Source organism: Fistularia commersonii, chromosome 32 (assembly GCF_037954325.1).
Source record: "Fistularia commersonii isolate RoL2024-O1a breed Wild chromosome 32, RoL_Fcom_v1.0, whole genome shotgun sequence".
Classification (NCBI taxonomy): domain Eukaryota; kingdom Metazoa; phylum Chordata; class Actinopteri; order Syngnathiformes; family Fistulariidae; genus Fistularia; species Fistularia commersonii.
The window spans coordinates 2,327,660-2,345,826 of record NC_141315.1 but is presented as its reverse complement, the minus strand read 5'-3'; the positions used below and the strand labels follow the sequence as shown (position 1 = coordinate 2,345,826).

The 18,167-nt window shown below is 37.6% G+C and overlaps 1 protein-coding gene across 1 annotated transcript in view; it reads right to left on the bottom strand.

Annotated features, from left to right (window-relative positions):
* Positions 1-18,167, bottom strand: part of nrg3b (neuregulin 3b) — a 198,649-nt gene that overhangs the window by 90,370 nt on the left and 90,112 nt on the right. The gene's annotated exons all lie outside the window — the stretch shown is intronic.

Below are 18,167 nucleotides of genomic sequence, written 5' to 3'. Positions count from 1 at the left end.
TTGAAACAGCACATTTGAAGGATTAGTGGGGGAAAAATTACCAGCGTTCTTTGCTTGGATCTAAAATCTGATTTTTGACATGGGGGGTGGGGGCCATCTCAGCCAAACGGTTACTATATCATTGGGCAAACAGTAACTGCAAAGGCTCTGTGACCTTTTAGATTTAGTTGTCAGTGTGGGACCTACAGGAGGAATTTGTTGGCAGATCCAAGAGACCTATGAGCTGAGAGCCAGTGAATAAGGTCACTGATATAAGATGGTGCCCAAGAGGTTGAAAGCAATCAACAAGGTCTTAAATTGAATTCTAAGATGAAGAGGGAACCAATAAAGACAGACGAGGACAACGGTGATGTGCTTGCACTTTTTAGTTTCAGTCGATAGCAGCTCCATATTCGACCATCTCCAGGAAAGTTAATGAAGGCTGAGGAAGGCCAAAGGAAACTTGCTAGTTTAGTCTTGATGTAATGACGAAATAAATTACTATTTTTCTATCAGGGACATGAGAAATGTTTTCCCCAATGGTACTAAAGAAATATATTTGTACTATAATCATTCTGATGCAGATACAGGGTGGCACTGTGGTACACTGGTGCTGTCTTACAGCAAGAAGGTCCCTGGTTCAATCCCAAAAATTTTCTCCAGCAATTAAAAAAAATGCCAGATTAACTAAGAATCTAAATTGTCCAGATTTGTGACTAAAGGGATTGATCATTGCAAATCATTGGCCTTGTGATCGACAAGGGGCCGCCCCCCGGCTTGTGGGTGGTATGGTGCCGTGCAGGAGGTAGCACAATCGTCTTTAGAACCAAATATTCCCGGTTCGATTTGCGGCTCCTTCAAGTATGTTGAAGTGTTGTTGAGCAAGACACTGAGCCCCCAACTGCTCCCTTGGCACTGACGGATGGTAGCCAATTGCTCATGCTTCATCCATGGTGGGTTAAATGCGGCAAACAAATTTCCCTATGATGGATTAATAAAGTATAAATTATTTTAGTAAACAGCCAAGGAATATACCTCTTGCCCAAAGACAGAAGTTTCAACAAGAATTTGCTGATTTAACAGGATAGCTTTGAGACAGCAATCTTTCTCTTATTTTTGATGAAAATGAAATCACATGCACACACATACAGTAGGTGTATACACACATACAGTAGGTATATATATGTATATATTTTTATACATATATAGATATATTAATTTTTTAAATCAGGTAATTCCTTATTTTTTTCCTTTTTAATTTATTTAGATTTATAGTACTACTCTAAACAGAGACAGAGCAGTCAGAGATGTTGACTTTACAGCTTTAATTCCCTTCTAGTCTGACCCTGAACAGCTCTCATAAAAAGCATGGCTGCCATCTACAAGTACTGCAATGCAGAGTTCTCCACCCTGTGAAATATGCACAGCTGTCAGGCATGTGGCCACAGCACGTGTAAATATTATGGTCTAGCATGCTCGCCCACATGCTAGGGGATGCAGATACATAAAATTCTTTCATCACAAGAATACACATGTTGATAGACACATACACACAAACACACACATATATGGTTAAATTAAACACAAAAATTATTACTGAGATGCAGGTTCACTCCATCAGTCAAGCAAGTCAAGTACTCAAGTAAGGTAAGCTGTATTAACTGTTGTTGCACTCAATTTCTATCTGTTACAATCTGACTCTGCCTCCATCCATTTATGCACTAAATAAATTCTAAGTATTAGAAAACATACACATGCGGTAACAAAAATATATATGTAACTGCCACAGTTTATTGTGTTTCTGCCATTCATACTTAAATCTGGAATATTTCTGAAGGCCAACCTACTATTTCTCATCAATGATCTTCTTTTACTGTGGGTCTGGTTCTTGAGACAAAATACAACAAAGTAATCGCTCTGTTGAGCTTTAGTGTCGAGTTCAATCTGTTTTTCATTTCTAGCCGTTGATTGTTAAATGTGGGGCTCTTGATGAAGGACCTTAGAGATGATGAGAGCTGAAAGGGAACACAAGAGATATGACTTTATCCTGGGGCCAAGACTCCAGTTTGTCAAAATAACTCTTCGGGACATATTAATCAAATCAATTCAAATAAATCACTGAACTTGGGAATAAAGTCCTCTTATAAATGTATTATACGCACACACACATATATATATGTATACACACAGACACATACATACACATATATATGCAATTATTAATATCTGTGTGCATGTGTACATGTATCTATTTATACATACATTTATATAATAAATATGCATATAAATACATACACACACACTCATTTGTATATGTATATATTTATACACACACACACACACATATCTATATATATATATATATATACATATGTACAGATATTAATACACAGATATACACACAGATATTAATAATTGCATATATATGTGTATGCATGTGTGTGTGTGTGTATGTATGTGTGTGTGCGTGTATGTGTATGTGTGTGTGTGTGTGTGTGTGTGTCTGTGTGTGTATATATTATATCCTTTTTTTTTAATTAATGAAATCTCTTTGGATCCCTTCTGATTCATCAGTCTCAACACCGTAAGCAAATGCAAGTAGGCCACAGACCCAAGGTGACTCGTTTACTCTCAGGCTTTTAGAGATGCTGGTTTACATCATGTATTATTAATTCTTGCAAATTCCCCACAGGAAAAGGTTATCTATTCCAAGGTGCATAAATATAGAAAATAGAACACACTGTCCCCCAGTGGTATTTATATTCCTGGTTATAATTGTCATGGCATTTATTGTTCCCCTAGTTATCCAGACACTAGTGGTGACCAGATACGGTGTAAATTAAATATTTGGTGCACATAGCACACAAGCTGTGCGCTGTGTGAGACATCTTCCTTAAGATGCAATATTGTTACTACAATTGTTCGCCACTTGCTTAAAATTTTACCCATATGCAGTGTAGGATTAGCCTGACAGAAGATGATAGATATTAAAGATTTTTACTGATTTTTCCACCAGGTTTGCCGGTTTCCTCCCATAGTCCAAAAACATGCAGCAGGTTAATTGGAAAAATTAGGAAAATAGAATGAATAGAGGTCCAGCTGCTGTCTGTCTATATGTGGCGCTGCAATTGACCAGTCATGTGAGATATGGTCTCAAAAAATGCTATGCTAACTCAAAGCCATATTAAAGTACCGCCATAGGGAGAGCCAATTTTTTTGTAGTCCACACCTTCATTGTATTTTCTTAAAAGTAAAAATACTTAGATAATTCTTGAATGTTTTTATTTTAGTACTGTGCAACCGTGTGCTCTGTGAATTTTTTGGTCAAAAATTGTGGAGAGAGTACACAAAGTGTATAATCCTCTACCTATAAAATAGATAGGAGCAACATTATTTACCTACCTTCATACTAAAAAATGTCATTCTGTCATTTTGGATTTTTCTCACAGGAGTGAGCTGTAAATGGCTTCTACCGAAGTATAGTATATTTCAATTTTTGGCGTGTTGGCCAATTCAAAGATATGTACTGTATGTCTGCAGGTATGTTTGCCCTTGAACAATAGACGCTGTCAATGCTTTATGAATCTCCTTCATTCCTTCATCCCCAGGAATGAAGTCTACTATTACTACTACTACTACTACTACTACTACTACTACTACTAATAATAATAATAATAATAATGATAATAATAATAATAATAATAATGACAACAACAACGACATTATTACACCTATAATTACCACACCTATTTGTAGGTGTTCATTCAGCTCACTCAGTGTTTCCAAAAAAATTGATATTTAATTCTATGTAGACACTTTATGTATCTAAACAAAATTGCAAGGCTTTATCATTGTGAATTTTAGTGGCTGCATCCGTCTTATTTTTACAAGTCATATAGCATCATGTCTCTAAGTAGTTTTAAGTTAACCAAATTTCTATTCCTAATGTTACAAAATCACACCATTGTGAGTCTAAATATGTGGAAGCAAGTGTAAAAATAAATGCCAGCTGTGGTGGGAACATGAGGCACTTTGAAATAATTTTCCCTCACTCCCCCGAATGCACGAAGGCAATCCAAGTTGCTGATTCCCATGGGAATTCCTCATGGGAGATTGTGATTAGGAATCATACATTGAGATTATACTTGAGTCATATGGAGGGGACTGATAAGGCGATCTTCTTACGAAAGCATCAAATCATTTATAATCAATATCTTGTAATTGACCCAATGTCTAAAAAACACATAGGATCGATTTCCTTCTGAAAGGCTATTTCTTTTATTTCTGAAGGGGAAAATATCTCTATAAGTTGTGACTTTTGCTCTGAGGTCAACAAAAACGAGTAAATGTCACTCACTGTTCCAGGGTATGGAATTTATATTGGCATTCTAATTCAAGGGTATTACGTAAATTAACATTGGTCATTTGATGATCCATCGATTTATAAGGAGAATGGAAAGCAGGATCTTACTCAATAATGAAACTAATAAAAGTGCAGAATGTGAGCTAGGGTTTGGTATTGATGCGGTATGGAGCTGTAAAGTTTTAGAATCCCCCTGGGACACCGTCACAATTTGTCTTTAAGTGAAGGAGCATGCAATATCACCCTTATTTTGCATCATTCAGACTGTTGTCTCATTTGGATAAAGGTAACTTAAAACAGCTATCTTTGAAATCATATCATAAATCTACTGTTGCAAGGATTGATATTCTTGAGTAGGTAGACTGTTCCTATTCACTGAGCATCCATGGTAGAGACGACACAAGAGACAACTCCATTTACAACTGCAGCATTTTTCCTTCTATGGCTTCCTTCTAATGTGCTCATTAGTGTTCTTGTGCTGAGCTTAATCCCCCAGGAGACAGGGGTTGAGTTTACTGCAGCAGACTTCAAAGTCGGCCTCAGCACGTAAAGCAAGACTCCTAAGAGATCTTGCTGATTGCTTACCCAGGATGCACCACTGCCTTGTGAGCAGAACTATAATCTGGGAAGGCATACAGTGTAATTGACATGATGGACACCTTTTCTTTTACAAAAAAGTTGACCAGAGGGATAGAGAGTACAGAAATCAACAAAGAATATCAAAATCTGAAACTGAAAGTATTAAAGAAACAATTTTTGAGGACAAAATGGTTTATGCATTATTAATGATTATATGATAACCCTCATGAAATCATTATGATGTTGATCATAATTTCAACTGGCCTCATTGAATGTTTCATGACAAATGGGTGAACACGTTCTATATTCTTTGTCAGTTGATAGTCCGCAGATTCCCAACAGAGAAAACAGACATGACTGATGAATATATGACTGATTTGACTATGACGCTTTTGGAAAAAAGGCAAATAGAATCAAAGTCTTCCCAATAATGAATTTTCCTATATGCCCAAACAGGCCTATGTGTAATATTGTGACAAACTATTCGGGGGATTTTTGAAGGCATTTAAACAACTGAAGGTAATGCCTTAACTTTCCATGTGGTATTTAATGCTGTCAGAGTCATACTTATGGTTTTTTGTTAATTTTTTTGATGCTTCCTCTAGAATGCACAACAAACTGTTAAGCATTAGAATCATATAGTAGCTTCAGATAAAGTAATATTTATTTTGAAATATACAAATATGATATTCGGTAAAATCATCAAATAAAGCTTCTGGCAACCAATACCTATTGACAACCTCACTCGTGGTTACAAATGTATACATCAACAGAAACACACAGAACACTAGGAACGTACTCTACATATTGACCTGTACATCATGAGTACAAAAACCTTGAAAACTTCTACCCCTGACATGACACGACCGAATAGCAGTTGACCCCTAGGACAGTTGGCACTCGCTGGCCAGGGTTACAGAGCACATGGCCACATTTACCTTGTCCTTCACTCTAGTGCAGGATGCAGATGCTAAACATCAAGTTACTTTTCCAATTATTTTTGTGTGCAACATCCAATTCTGTGCATGCTAAAGAAAATATAGTAAATATAAATATAAAACCTCTTGGAAGTGAATTGCCCTATTTTGGTCAACTTTGCAATATTAATGAAAAAATATATCAAAGGACTGTATGGCATTAAACCTCAAGGGAACAAATCAGTTGGAGGCAACTGAAAAGTTTCAGTTGCCTCCTACCTCCTTCTGTTGAATCTTCACTAAGGCACGAATGGTGGCTGTAACAACAACAGGTAGGGTTTGTATTTTTCTTCCAGTGTTTGACCAGATAGGCTTCGAGCAAATTATGAAATTTCCCTAAAAAAAACTACACAATAATGGTTTTGCAGCCAAGAGACTCGTTAGCCCAGAATGCTTTTACTGTTATACCAGAAATACTTCCCTGCCTGTTCAAAGACGTTCAATATGCCTGTTTTCAAGGAGGGATGTGTCTGTGCTGTCATGGACAACACGCAAATGAGCTACACTTGCCAACTCGAGATGCTGGCTCAATATAGAGGGACAAAATTAGTGTTCTTTTTAAGGGAGTAAGGGAGTCTTCTTCTTCTTCTTCTTCTTCTTCTTCTTCTTCTTCGGCTTTTCCCTTCAGGGGCCGCCAAAGCGAATCAACTTTCTCCATCTAACCCCATTCTCTGCATCCTCCTCTCACACCAACTACCTTCATATCCTCTCTCACTACATCCATAAATCTTCTCTTTGGTCTTCCTTAAGACCCCTTGCCTGGCAGCTCCAATTCAAGCATCCATCTACCAATATATTATCTATCCCTCCTCTGTATGTGACCAAACCATCTCAGTCTGGCTTCTCTGACCTTCTCTCCAAAACATCTAACATGTGCTGTTCCTCTGATAGACTCATTCCTGATCCTATCCATATGTGGCAGACAGTGTATTCAAGTACTTTCACTTCTTTTTACACACTAAATACAAACTTGAAATTTACAGAATTCTTGTTGAAAACTATTCTTGGCAACTGAACTTGAATTTAATCCCTTTGAACATTTTGAGGAAAATTAACCATAACCTGTATGACTGAGAAACTCCATTGAAAAATTAACAGAATATTAATGGGAAAGCTCTTTTAAAAAATCAAAACAGCACATTAGCAATCGTCTGACAAATACTGTCAAGGTTTTTGTTTTTTCAATCCCCGAGTCTCACATTTTTCTGACTCACTGGCAAGGATGTCAGAATGCTCGCCAATGTGGTTTGTCATACATGTGTGGCTTCTATAAGAAGTAATGATGAATCTCCTTCTTTTGACTTGCACATCTGCTAGCAGCCATTTTTTGTGATTGAGGGCAAAAATGCAATCAATCGCTACCTTCAGGTATGAAGCATTAATCATTTGAAGACTACTCAAACACAGAATTATATAATTAGATGTAATTTCTTCCATGGTAATTTTTCATTGCACAACAACAAATGGGATTTTTTTTTCCCAACATACTGATTTTGATTTGTAAGTGTAGTCATCTTATCACAACACCCACTCGGGTCATGATTATGCTCATCCTAAATCATACACTTGCTCCATTTTTGGTGCATTAATATTTAAGTAATCTATAAGGATATTTTTTTCATTTTTACTTTTCTTTGATGCTTAAAATGACCTTTTCAGACAGCTTTCTTTGAACTTCTCTTTATTTAACAACAGACTATGTTGTGGCAATATCTGTTACATATTCAAATTCAAATGACTATGATGTAGCGGGCAAAGCAGATTTGGATATGCAGCCATTCACTCAGGAAAACTCATAAAAACAGTGAAAGGTGGGATAAGTGCTTTTACTTCATTGGTGGTTGTTGCTGTTACCCCCAATATTTACAGAACAAATGGCAAGGGATAAACAGCAACTACATTTGATTCTACCAAAGGTATATTTATTGAGCTGGGTCATGTTAGTGCCACTGTTTCAAACTGAATCTTTGTTGGGGATTTGGAATTATATCAACATGTGGTGTTACTTGAGGAGAGACAAAGTAATTATTAATTTATCCGTGTTTACAAAAGGGACAACTGGGGGGGCCACATGCCTTGTGCTAAAATCTGAAGAGAGCATTCATGAAAAATCAGGCTTACAATATGTTATCAATATGCCTGTGTACATAAACAGTATGTTGTTACAATCAATCAGAATATCTTTTTCAGTTGCTTTTCATGCCAAGAATTGCTCCCTATTATTATTATTATTATTATTATTATTATTATTATTATTAGATTGCTATATTATATTGTGGTTGTTGTTGTTGTTGTTGTTGTTGTTGTTGTTGTTGTTGTTGTTGTTGATGTTGTTGCTGTTTTTATTATTATTGGAAAAAAATTGTCATAAATAGCAGATTTGGGATATATGTTATACCATATTGAGTCCTGTCTTGGCAAGGCCTGTCTTCATCTGCCCTTCTCTCTCTCTCTCACACACACACACACACACACACACACACACACACACACAACATGATTGAACAGCAACGATTACAAAAAAAAGATAAACTATAAAACATGTTTTTCTTGTGGATGCTACTTCCTCTTCTTTTAGGCTGCTGTCTTTCTCTAATGTTCTTTCTTCCTCTTGTCTTGTTGGTTTATTCAACATGAGACTGGCAATCATACATGCTGAGAGGACACCACGAGAGGAGGAATTGCATTTAAAGCATGAGGAGTTGACAAAAAAAGCCAACAAAACCCAATGGAGACATTCACTTTTTATAGGCACAGGGATCTCTAGCCTCAAACAAATCCCCCTCTTTTCCTGCCAATCCCTGACTTTCCAAAGGGAAATCATCAACATGAATGAAAAGGGCTAAGAAGAGGGAAGGCGAATGATTCTCTTACGTGAACCAAAAAGTGGCTTCCTGTCAGTACAGCTGATTAAAATTCCAAGGACCAAGAATGCAGGGTGTGATGTACGATGAGCAGGTGGTGTGGGTTTAATATGCATGAGCGGACGGCTCCTGCATCTGCAGATTGGCAGTCACTGAGCTTGCCTGTCTGCTACCCTGGCAACTCTCTTGGCATATGAAGCAACTGAGGGCATACATGTACATTGCAGTGGGCTGTTCTTAGCACACGTAGTTAAAATTTACTTTTGTGACTCTGAGTTCATTATGAAGGCAAATAGTCCTTTTTGGTGGATTTGGTTTGCCAAATTTCAGGTTTTAATGCAGCATTTTTCTGCTGTACATTTTATTGATTTTTTATAAACTGCAGCAACATCAAAAGGGAGTGAGATTAGCGGAACTGGTATAAAATTTGAGTGATTTGACATTTGGATTAAGGATTACCAGAGGGAAGATGTGATTAGCCCTGACTCTCCCCCAACTGGTGAAACTATTGATATAAAAGAGCAAGCAGAGCTACATCAATTTTTAAGGAGGAGAAATGCAAGATTAGTTAGTTGTGTATTGAAAATTACACATATTTGTGAACAAAAAAGGCATACGGTTCTTTATTCTTGTGGGCACATTATCAATGAATACTTTATGGTGTCTGACAGTTTTTCATTGTTTCCTACAGTGAGACTTGTGCCACAGGCATCATGCTATACAGAAAAGTCTGGCCTTGAGGTTATAGTGTGGTTCAATAATTGCAGTTTTTCAGTCTTTGAAGACAATGATGCACATTGTGATGCTCAAGGTCAATAGTTCAAAGTTAATTTCCTCCAGAGTCTTTTTTTTTCTATCAATTTTGACTTATGTTCGGCATCTTGAATGACTGCATAAATACATACTGTCCTTTTTTAGAAAATGCACTCAAAATATAAAAAAAGTGATTAAAGGAAAAATTATTATAAACTTCATATAAACTACACACAGCCAGGTCCAGTGATTCGATATACCATTGTGTAAATCTCTTTGAATGAACCTGTGAATAAAACCTGGAGATATTCAGTAAGAGACAAATGTGTATGAAAGGTGAATGCACAAATTCGATTTCATTAATGATAGGTAGTTTGTAATAATTCAACAGTAAACCAGGGAACAGTAAACCTGAATTACTATATGTATAACTAAATAAATAATAACACTTCTTCTTGTAGACGAAGCAAAACACATGATTGTTTGTGTCCCGTAACAAACCCAGTTGCCTTGATCTGCTGAATAGAGTTATATTCTTGTCCTGAAGGGAGCCCCTGGGACATCCCAGCAACATTCTCCCAGCATCATCACCGAAAAGCATAACAATGGTACCAACAGGTAGAAATGTGCAGAGATGCACAAGCAGGGGGATGAACATATCTACACGTTTGCACACACACACACACAGACACACAGACACAAACACACACACACACACACACACACAGACACACAGACACAGACACACACACACACACACACACACACACACACACACACACACACACGCACACACACACACATACACACACACACACACACACACACACACATACACACACACACACACACACACAGACACACACAGACCGCCGCAGACACTGGGACAACTTGCTGCTCTAAGAAGAGCATAGGGAACAGGATTACATGCCTTTCAGACAGCACATTCCCAGCAGAAAGCCATTGCTTTGATCCCATCATGGAAACATATGCAGAAAGAAAGAAACACAGGAACTTGGGTGCAGAGCCCAGGGTTGTCTTGGGGCAAGGGGATACCATTACCCAAGTGTTTTTGTGTTTATGGTGGTACATTGAAGTGGCAGTAAAAAGCAATTAGATTGGAAAAATTAGGTGACTGCTCTAATAACAACTTTAAAAAACATCATTAAAGTGGAGACGCAGAGATGTAATCACAATATATTCTGCAAAAATACAGTATTACACACACCTTGACACCTAAGTGATGAGAAATGACCAGCAACAGAAGGACAAAAATATGTCCAGTGGAACAAGCTGAAAAAAATCTCAAATGAACCTGCAAAAAGGATCCAATTCTATGGCTGTTATCTCCACAATCTGATCTTCTTCTTCTTCTTCTCCTTTCGGCTTTTCCCTTTAGTGGTCGCCACTTTAAATAAACCTTTTCCAATATATTCACTATCTCTCCTTTATACTTCTCAGAACTTTTCTCTAAAATGTCAAACATGTGCTGTTCATCTGATACACTCATTCCTGATCCTATCCATCCTTGTCTCTCCCCCCAAAAAACCTCAGCATCTGCATCTCTGTGACCTCCAGCACTGCCTCCTGTCTTTTCATCATTGTCACTGTTTCTAGGCCATACAGCATCACTGGTCTCAACACTGTTGTGTACACCTATCCTTTCATTCTGGCTGATAGTCATCTATTGCATGGTATCCCTGACACTGCTTGTCTATCACTATTACAAACAAGAAGGGACTCAGAGCTGATCCCTGATGAAGTCCCACCTCCACCTTGAACTTCTCTGTTACACCTACAGCAAACCTCACCACGGTTTCACAGCTAGCATACATGTCCTGCACCAGTCTAACATACTTCTCTGCCACTCCAGACTTTCTCATAAATGCTGACTTCTGCTCTTAGTCTACTTTCCACTACACTTTCCAATAACTTGATTACATGGCTCATCAACTTTATCCCTTTATAGTTACCACAATTCTGCACCTTCTTAAAAATGAGCATCATCCCACTTCTCCATTCCCCTAGCATCTTCACACTCTCTGAGATCCTGTTAATCTAGCCAGAAACTCTACCGCTGCCTCTCCTAGACACTTCCATACCAACCGCAGGTATATCGTCACGACCAACTGCCTTTCTACTCTTCATCCTCCTCAATGCCCTCCTCACTTCACTTTTACCAATCTCTGCCAATCCCTTTACCAATCCCTTCCCTCTCTTTCATTTTCCTCATTCATCAGTTCCTCAAAGTCCTCTCCCCATCTTCATCATTCTTCTGGCATCTGTCAATACAATTCCCTCTCTATCCTTATATCCTCTGGGCCTGCTGTACATCCTTTCAATCCCTATCTCTCTGTTTTGCCAACCTGTATATATCATACTCTCCCTCCTTACTGTCTAACCAAGCATACAAGTCATCGTACATCCATACAAGTCATTGTACGTGTCATCATTCTCATCTACTTTCCTTACAAATGACACATCAGGTACTCTCCTGCCTGTCTCCCTGATCACATTAGCTGTAGTTGTCCAGTCATCTGGAAGGCCTCCCTGACCACCAGAACCCTTCTCAACTCCTCTGCTTCCGAACACGCCTTCCTCCTGCCCACAATCTAATGTAAGTACTTAAGGCTAGGATTTACCAAAGCATGGCAAACACACAAAAGAATACCATGGCTGAAGAGAAAACACAATACAGTAAAAATATCATTCAGATGGAACATAAATGCAGTGTAACCGAATACACTTTTGATGTATACAAGGTAACACAGGCAACATCTTTGAAAAAAAAAATCTTGCTGCCCATCTGCTTGCTTTTGGGTATGTGCCTGTCAAGTATTTCTTGAAAAGAATTTAAAAAAACACAATACTATATAATGCTCATTGTGTGTTAATTTAAAGTGATGGTGGAACCGATATATAAAATAATTTTTACAAATGCACCTTGCAACCTTAGACTTAAGCCCTGCAGCCAAAAAGGCAGTCCCTAGAACTACAGGGCACAGCAAAGAAAAACAATGTGACTGGTAATGTTGGCCTTGACACTGGGTCAGTTAAATCACACACACACACACACACACACACACACACACACACACACACACACACACACATGCACGCACGCACGCACGCACGCACGCACACACACACACACACGCACACACACACACACACACACACACACACACACACACACACACACACACACACACACGCACGCACACACACACGCACACACATACACACACCCTTCAGGAAGTGTCTGCAGTCTAATTCCAGGCAATTCAGGGGCTGTTGAACACCTTCGGAAACAGACGGGAGAGTCGTTAAGCATATTAATGTACTGTGACCGTGTGTGACATCATGAGATGACACTTGCACACACCTAGACAAACACATCCATAATTTACTGTATTTACTGATTTTACCTTATGTACTGTATTAGCAGTGATAACAGTTAAGTTTATTGATTCACTGTTTTCATAAAATTTCAGAGATTTCATTTAAATGCATGTCATCCAGCAAGCCATAGCACATGAAATGATTAATGGTAATGATTTCACCTGCCACAAAGGAACACTCAAAATCCCTGTGAAACATATTGCCTCCCCAAATATTCCTCTCCATTCTACTGTAGCCTCCATCAAAAGATATATGAAAACATTAAACCTGATGGACAAAAGTGTTGTACATGAGTGATGGTTGTGTTTTCACAAAGTGGTTCTCTCCGGTGCGTAGCATTCCATAACAGACATATTAATCAAAGGCATTTTGCTCAGAGCCATTTGGGGATGAATTCAATACAGTCCCCTCAGTCCTACACAGCAGTGCTGCCCCCGTTTGATGTGTCCCACTCAATGAGTAACACAGACAAATTAATTTTACAGACTGCATATCTGTGTCCAAATAACTGCAAAAGACGTTTTCGTAGGAACAAAAAGGTAGGAAATTCAGACTTCACTAGCTAAGCTATAATTTATCAGCTTTTTTCTGTTCCTGCATTTCTGTTAAATTTGTCAGATTTGGAGCAGAAGAAACCCCTGGTTGCTTGAAAATTAGTACAGAAACCAAAAAAAAAGTGTTCTGAATCCTAGCAATACATGTGTGGAAAGAATCAAGGAGGAAAATCACAGTGAATTTTATCAGTAACTTGCTTTCAGACACATGTTTAACCATGACCATACAACAGATGCCTTTTCAGAGAAATTAAAACCAAGTGTCAATGTAATGCCATATCGAATACGATTTGCCTTCTCACACGAACACACACACACACGCACACACACACACGCACACACACACACACACACACACACACAAACACACGAACAAGCACACACACACACAAACAAGCACACACACACTTACACACACACACACACACACACACACACACACACACACACACACACACACACACACACACACATACACACAAATCTATAGTGGCATTAACAAAATTAAAAATGCATTTCCACCTCAAAACAACCGCAAGCATTCACAAATAAATGGGTTGGTAATACTGTATATATTGTGGATACATTATATCAAAATTGCTTTATATTGCCAGGGTAAAAAGCCATGTAATGCCCCCCACTAAAAAAGGAATAATATTAGATAATTTATCATAATCAGCATTTTCTTAAGGTCCATACATAGACATGAAAAGGTTTGAATAAAGTGAGCACATTTGCAATCATTTACCAGAATCATTTACCTAAATGAGCACCTCAAATGCTAGAAGGCAACAAAAAACAAATCAAACAAATGAAATAAAACTTCTGTAAAGTGGCCAAAAACTGATTTCATGTTTCTATTACGATGCTTTGGCTATATATATATGAGAAAGAGGAAAATATATGATTACAATAAATGTACTGAAAAGGGATAAAACAGATAAGAAAATAGAAATTTTAGGAGCCCCATTGCTAAAAAAACGTCCAAAATATGTTTATATATTACAATGACAATTCTCTCAACAAAATATAATTTATGTGAGACTGGAGGATGCTATATGTTCACTTTAAATAAAAATGAATGCAGCGAGGCTTACAAAATGACAAATTGCACAGCATACATTAATCCAGTAATACCTTAAGAGCAGGTGACACTGCAGCTCTTACTGCAACAAAAAGTGGCAGCTCACTGTTTTTCTTACCCTTGCGACCAAAAACAAGAACTGTCATAAAGAGCCATACGGAAATAAAGCATTTGTAAATAAGCTGTCAAACTGATGCTGATTCTAGTTAATGATAAAGGTGGCCTTTTGAGTAGCTTGACTGCTCAGCTGCGACTACCCGACAAGCCTGCAGTCATTATTCTTGTCACACAAGTGTGTGTTGAAGCAAAAAAATGGAACTTCTGCAATACCCTTAACTTGTATTGTTTAGTATTTTATCCTTGTTGCAGGAAAGGTCAAGTTCAGCATATTCTGAGCTTATTGATATTATAATCATGGTCATGGGTGCAAACCGGCCGACATCAACCCTTATACTGACTAGTGGTGCGGAATGGGTGTGGTGGACAAGCCATGGCAAAAAAACAGTTTACAAGCAACTCTTCAGAGTTTAGCACCAGCACAGGCTTTTTTTCTTTTTCTTTTTTTTTTTGAACATTTGGATGTTCACCGACGGATCTACATGAATATTAAAAAAAATAGTAGTATTTTAACTACTATTTTTAAAACATTTATAGATGTATCTTACTTAGTTATATTTTTTTCTGTAAATGTTTCCCTTAAATGCTTTCAAGCAGGTCATTGACCTCAGACATGAGTCACTCAGAAAGCACAGATGGCATGGATAAAAATGCATAGCAAGTTTGAAAAAAAATGGGTCAGCGACAGAGATGCTTGTTAACAAAATATAAACTGCTTTTATATTCCACAAATAGACCCGATGAATCACTATAAAAAAAATATGGAATCGATCATGCATTTGAATATAAAAAAGGATCTGGCTGTGTGTGTGTGTGTGTGTGTGTGTGTGTGTGTGTGTGTGTGTGTGTGTGTGTGTGTATGTGTGCTTGTGTGTGTGTGTGTGTGTGCATATACTCACGAACACTGTTCATACATACTATAAAAGAAACATTGCCGGATAAACTAGCTGTTCAATAATTATCTGTAGAATGCCAGACTATGACTATGAGACACATCATCTATTCTGTCCAAGGCTGGCCCATCACACCAATCAGGCTTTGACATTTGTGCTTAATCCAACTTAAGACTTCTACAATGTTCTGCTCTCACAAGTCTGCTGAGTCCTTTAGCAAATCGTCAGCTTTGATAATCTAATGGGGCTCACATCATGTCCCCCACAGCTTTTGCCACCCCCCCCACTTAGCCTAAATGTCATAAAAGGCTATAACGACAATGGAAATATATTTTATTTAATAATGAGTGAATAAAACTGTCATTTAATTCAGATTGGTTAAAATATCTTTTGTGTTTCTATAGTGAAAAAACAATAACAAAAAAAAAAAAAAAGACTTGCAAAGTCCAAGGCACAACCATTAAAATATCATTCGGTCATTTCAACAGACTCACAGACTCACCACTGTATGGTTGGTTTCCCTTGAGTAAGGGAGAGGCATAATTCTTTCATGCTGTGCAACCAGGGTTATGTAATCAACGTATAAAAATGGCTTAATGCATAAGAGTCGCATTGCCCTGATGTAAAAAAGACATTTGTTTGGGGCATTTTTCCATCTATACCTCCAAGTGCACAAACTGATGCACACTCAAAGGTTAAATGGACACAAGCAAGGTTGTAAAACACATGTTCTGCTGCATTCTGTGCAGTATGCTAATTTTACTGACTGTGATTGTTTACTCAATTCATGCATTAAAAAGAGAGATATAAGTTGTGTCAAAATACAAGATAACCTTCTTCTTTTTTTTTTTCATTTTGACTTTTCCCGCTAGAAGTTGCCACAGAGGATCAACCTCGTCCATGTCACCTTATTTTCTGTATTCTCTTCGCCAACCAACTTCATGTCCTCTTTCGCTACGTTCATAAATCTTTTCATTGGTCATCCTCTAGATCTCCTGCCAGGAAGTTCCAATCCCAGCATCATTCTACCAATATATCTACTATATACTACAAGATAACCTAAGCGTATATTTAATGCAGATATCATGTTAACCACATTTAATTAAGTCATATATCTATATTTGCTTCCCAAAGGGGTCATTTTCTTTTTATCCATATGAGCCTTTGTATGCAAATTGCACATTGCCAGGCACGTGAATCCAATTTGAGTTTAAAGTCAATTTATCAATATACTCAGGTGGTAAGAACAGATTTGGCTGTGAGCTCACATTTTATGAATCCCTCAGGATTTTCTTACTTCCATCTTATTGAGTTGTGCAGAAACCAGTGCAAAAGAATGATCGAAGGTTTATTGATCAATACTCAATAGTTTGATTTTGCTCGCATGTATAACATGAAAACAACATACAGCAATTAGATGATAATCATACTTCTGAAACTTTCTTATGATGACACTGACATGATCTAGCAAACAATATTTTTCTACGGCTTGTATATGCATATAAAAACAGTCCTCATTTCTTGGTAAATCTCTGTCCCGCTCAGTATAAAATGAAAAATGGTTAAAAAATAAAAAAATCTAAAACTATAAGAAGAGATGGACAATCATAAACACATGAGAGTCTCTAATAGCTTTCTCATTTGTTGAAAGCATTTGCTCGAGCATCTTGACTGGACTTTTCAAAGAGGCTATATAAGGTTTGGCTTTGGCGCTGCTCTTAGTTCAAAAAACATTATGTAGCAATTTTAATATAAAGATTATCACTATTACATGTACAATTTCATTAATATTGTTTTGGTACAGAAATTACCCAATCCATCAATTATAATTAGCAATGATAATTTAACCAACTTACCTTTGTAAAAGATTTAAGTGAACCCCATTGATTGATGTGATGCCAGTAAGCTATCTGTCTTTTATTTTCTAAAATGGTGTGCTCGGGCGTAGTCTTTGGCAGGCCAACTATGTGACTGTCATGGAAAGGTTCTGTAACAAGGTTTCTTCAGTGAACAACACTGGACTGAATCTGCCAGTTAATACTGTAGATCTCTACATTTAAACAGAACACTGAAAACCGAAGTGCAAGTAACATTCCAGGTGAAACATGTACCGCAAAAAATTTAAAAGGCTCTTACTTTGATTATTTACCTTTGATTATTTACCCTCAAAGCCCATGGACAAACAACATAGTAACATGTGTGATCAGGCCCAAGTATTTTCAACTACTGACATCCATTGCAAGGACCTTGTAGAGACAAACAACATATATATGTGGCATTCCTGTTTGAGCTTGAACATCCAACATTTCCTGTCACATAAATAAATATTAAAAAACTGACTAACCATGGAAGTATATTGAGAAGTAAATCAGTACAATTTTTGACGCAGTGAATCTTCAAGAGATTTGCTTAGTACCAACCAGTGTTGCCAACAATGACAGCCATCCACAGCTGAGCATAAGTAAGACAGAAGAGCTAGCTGAGAATTTCTAACAAAACCAGTGACACCTGTCATCATAATACATGTGGAAGGGCTGATGGCACACATAAATAATACTGACTGGATTGATAACATTGCAGTCTATAACCCAGGCAGAGATGA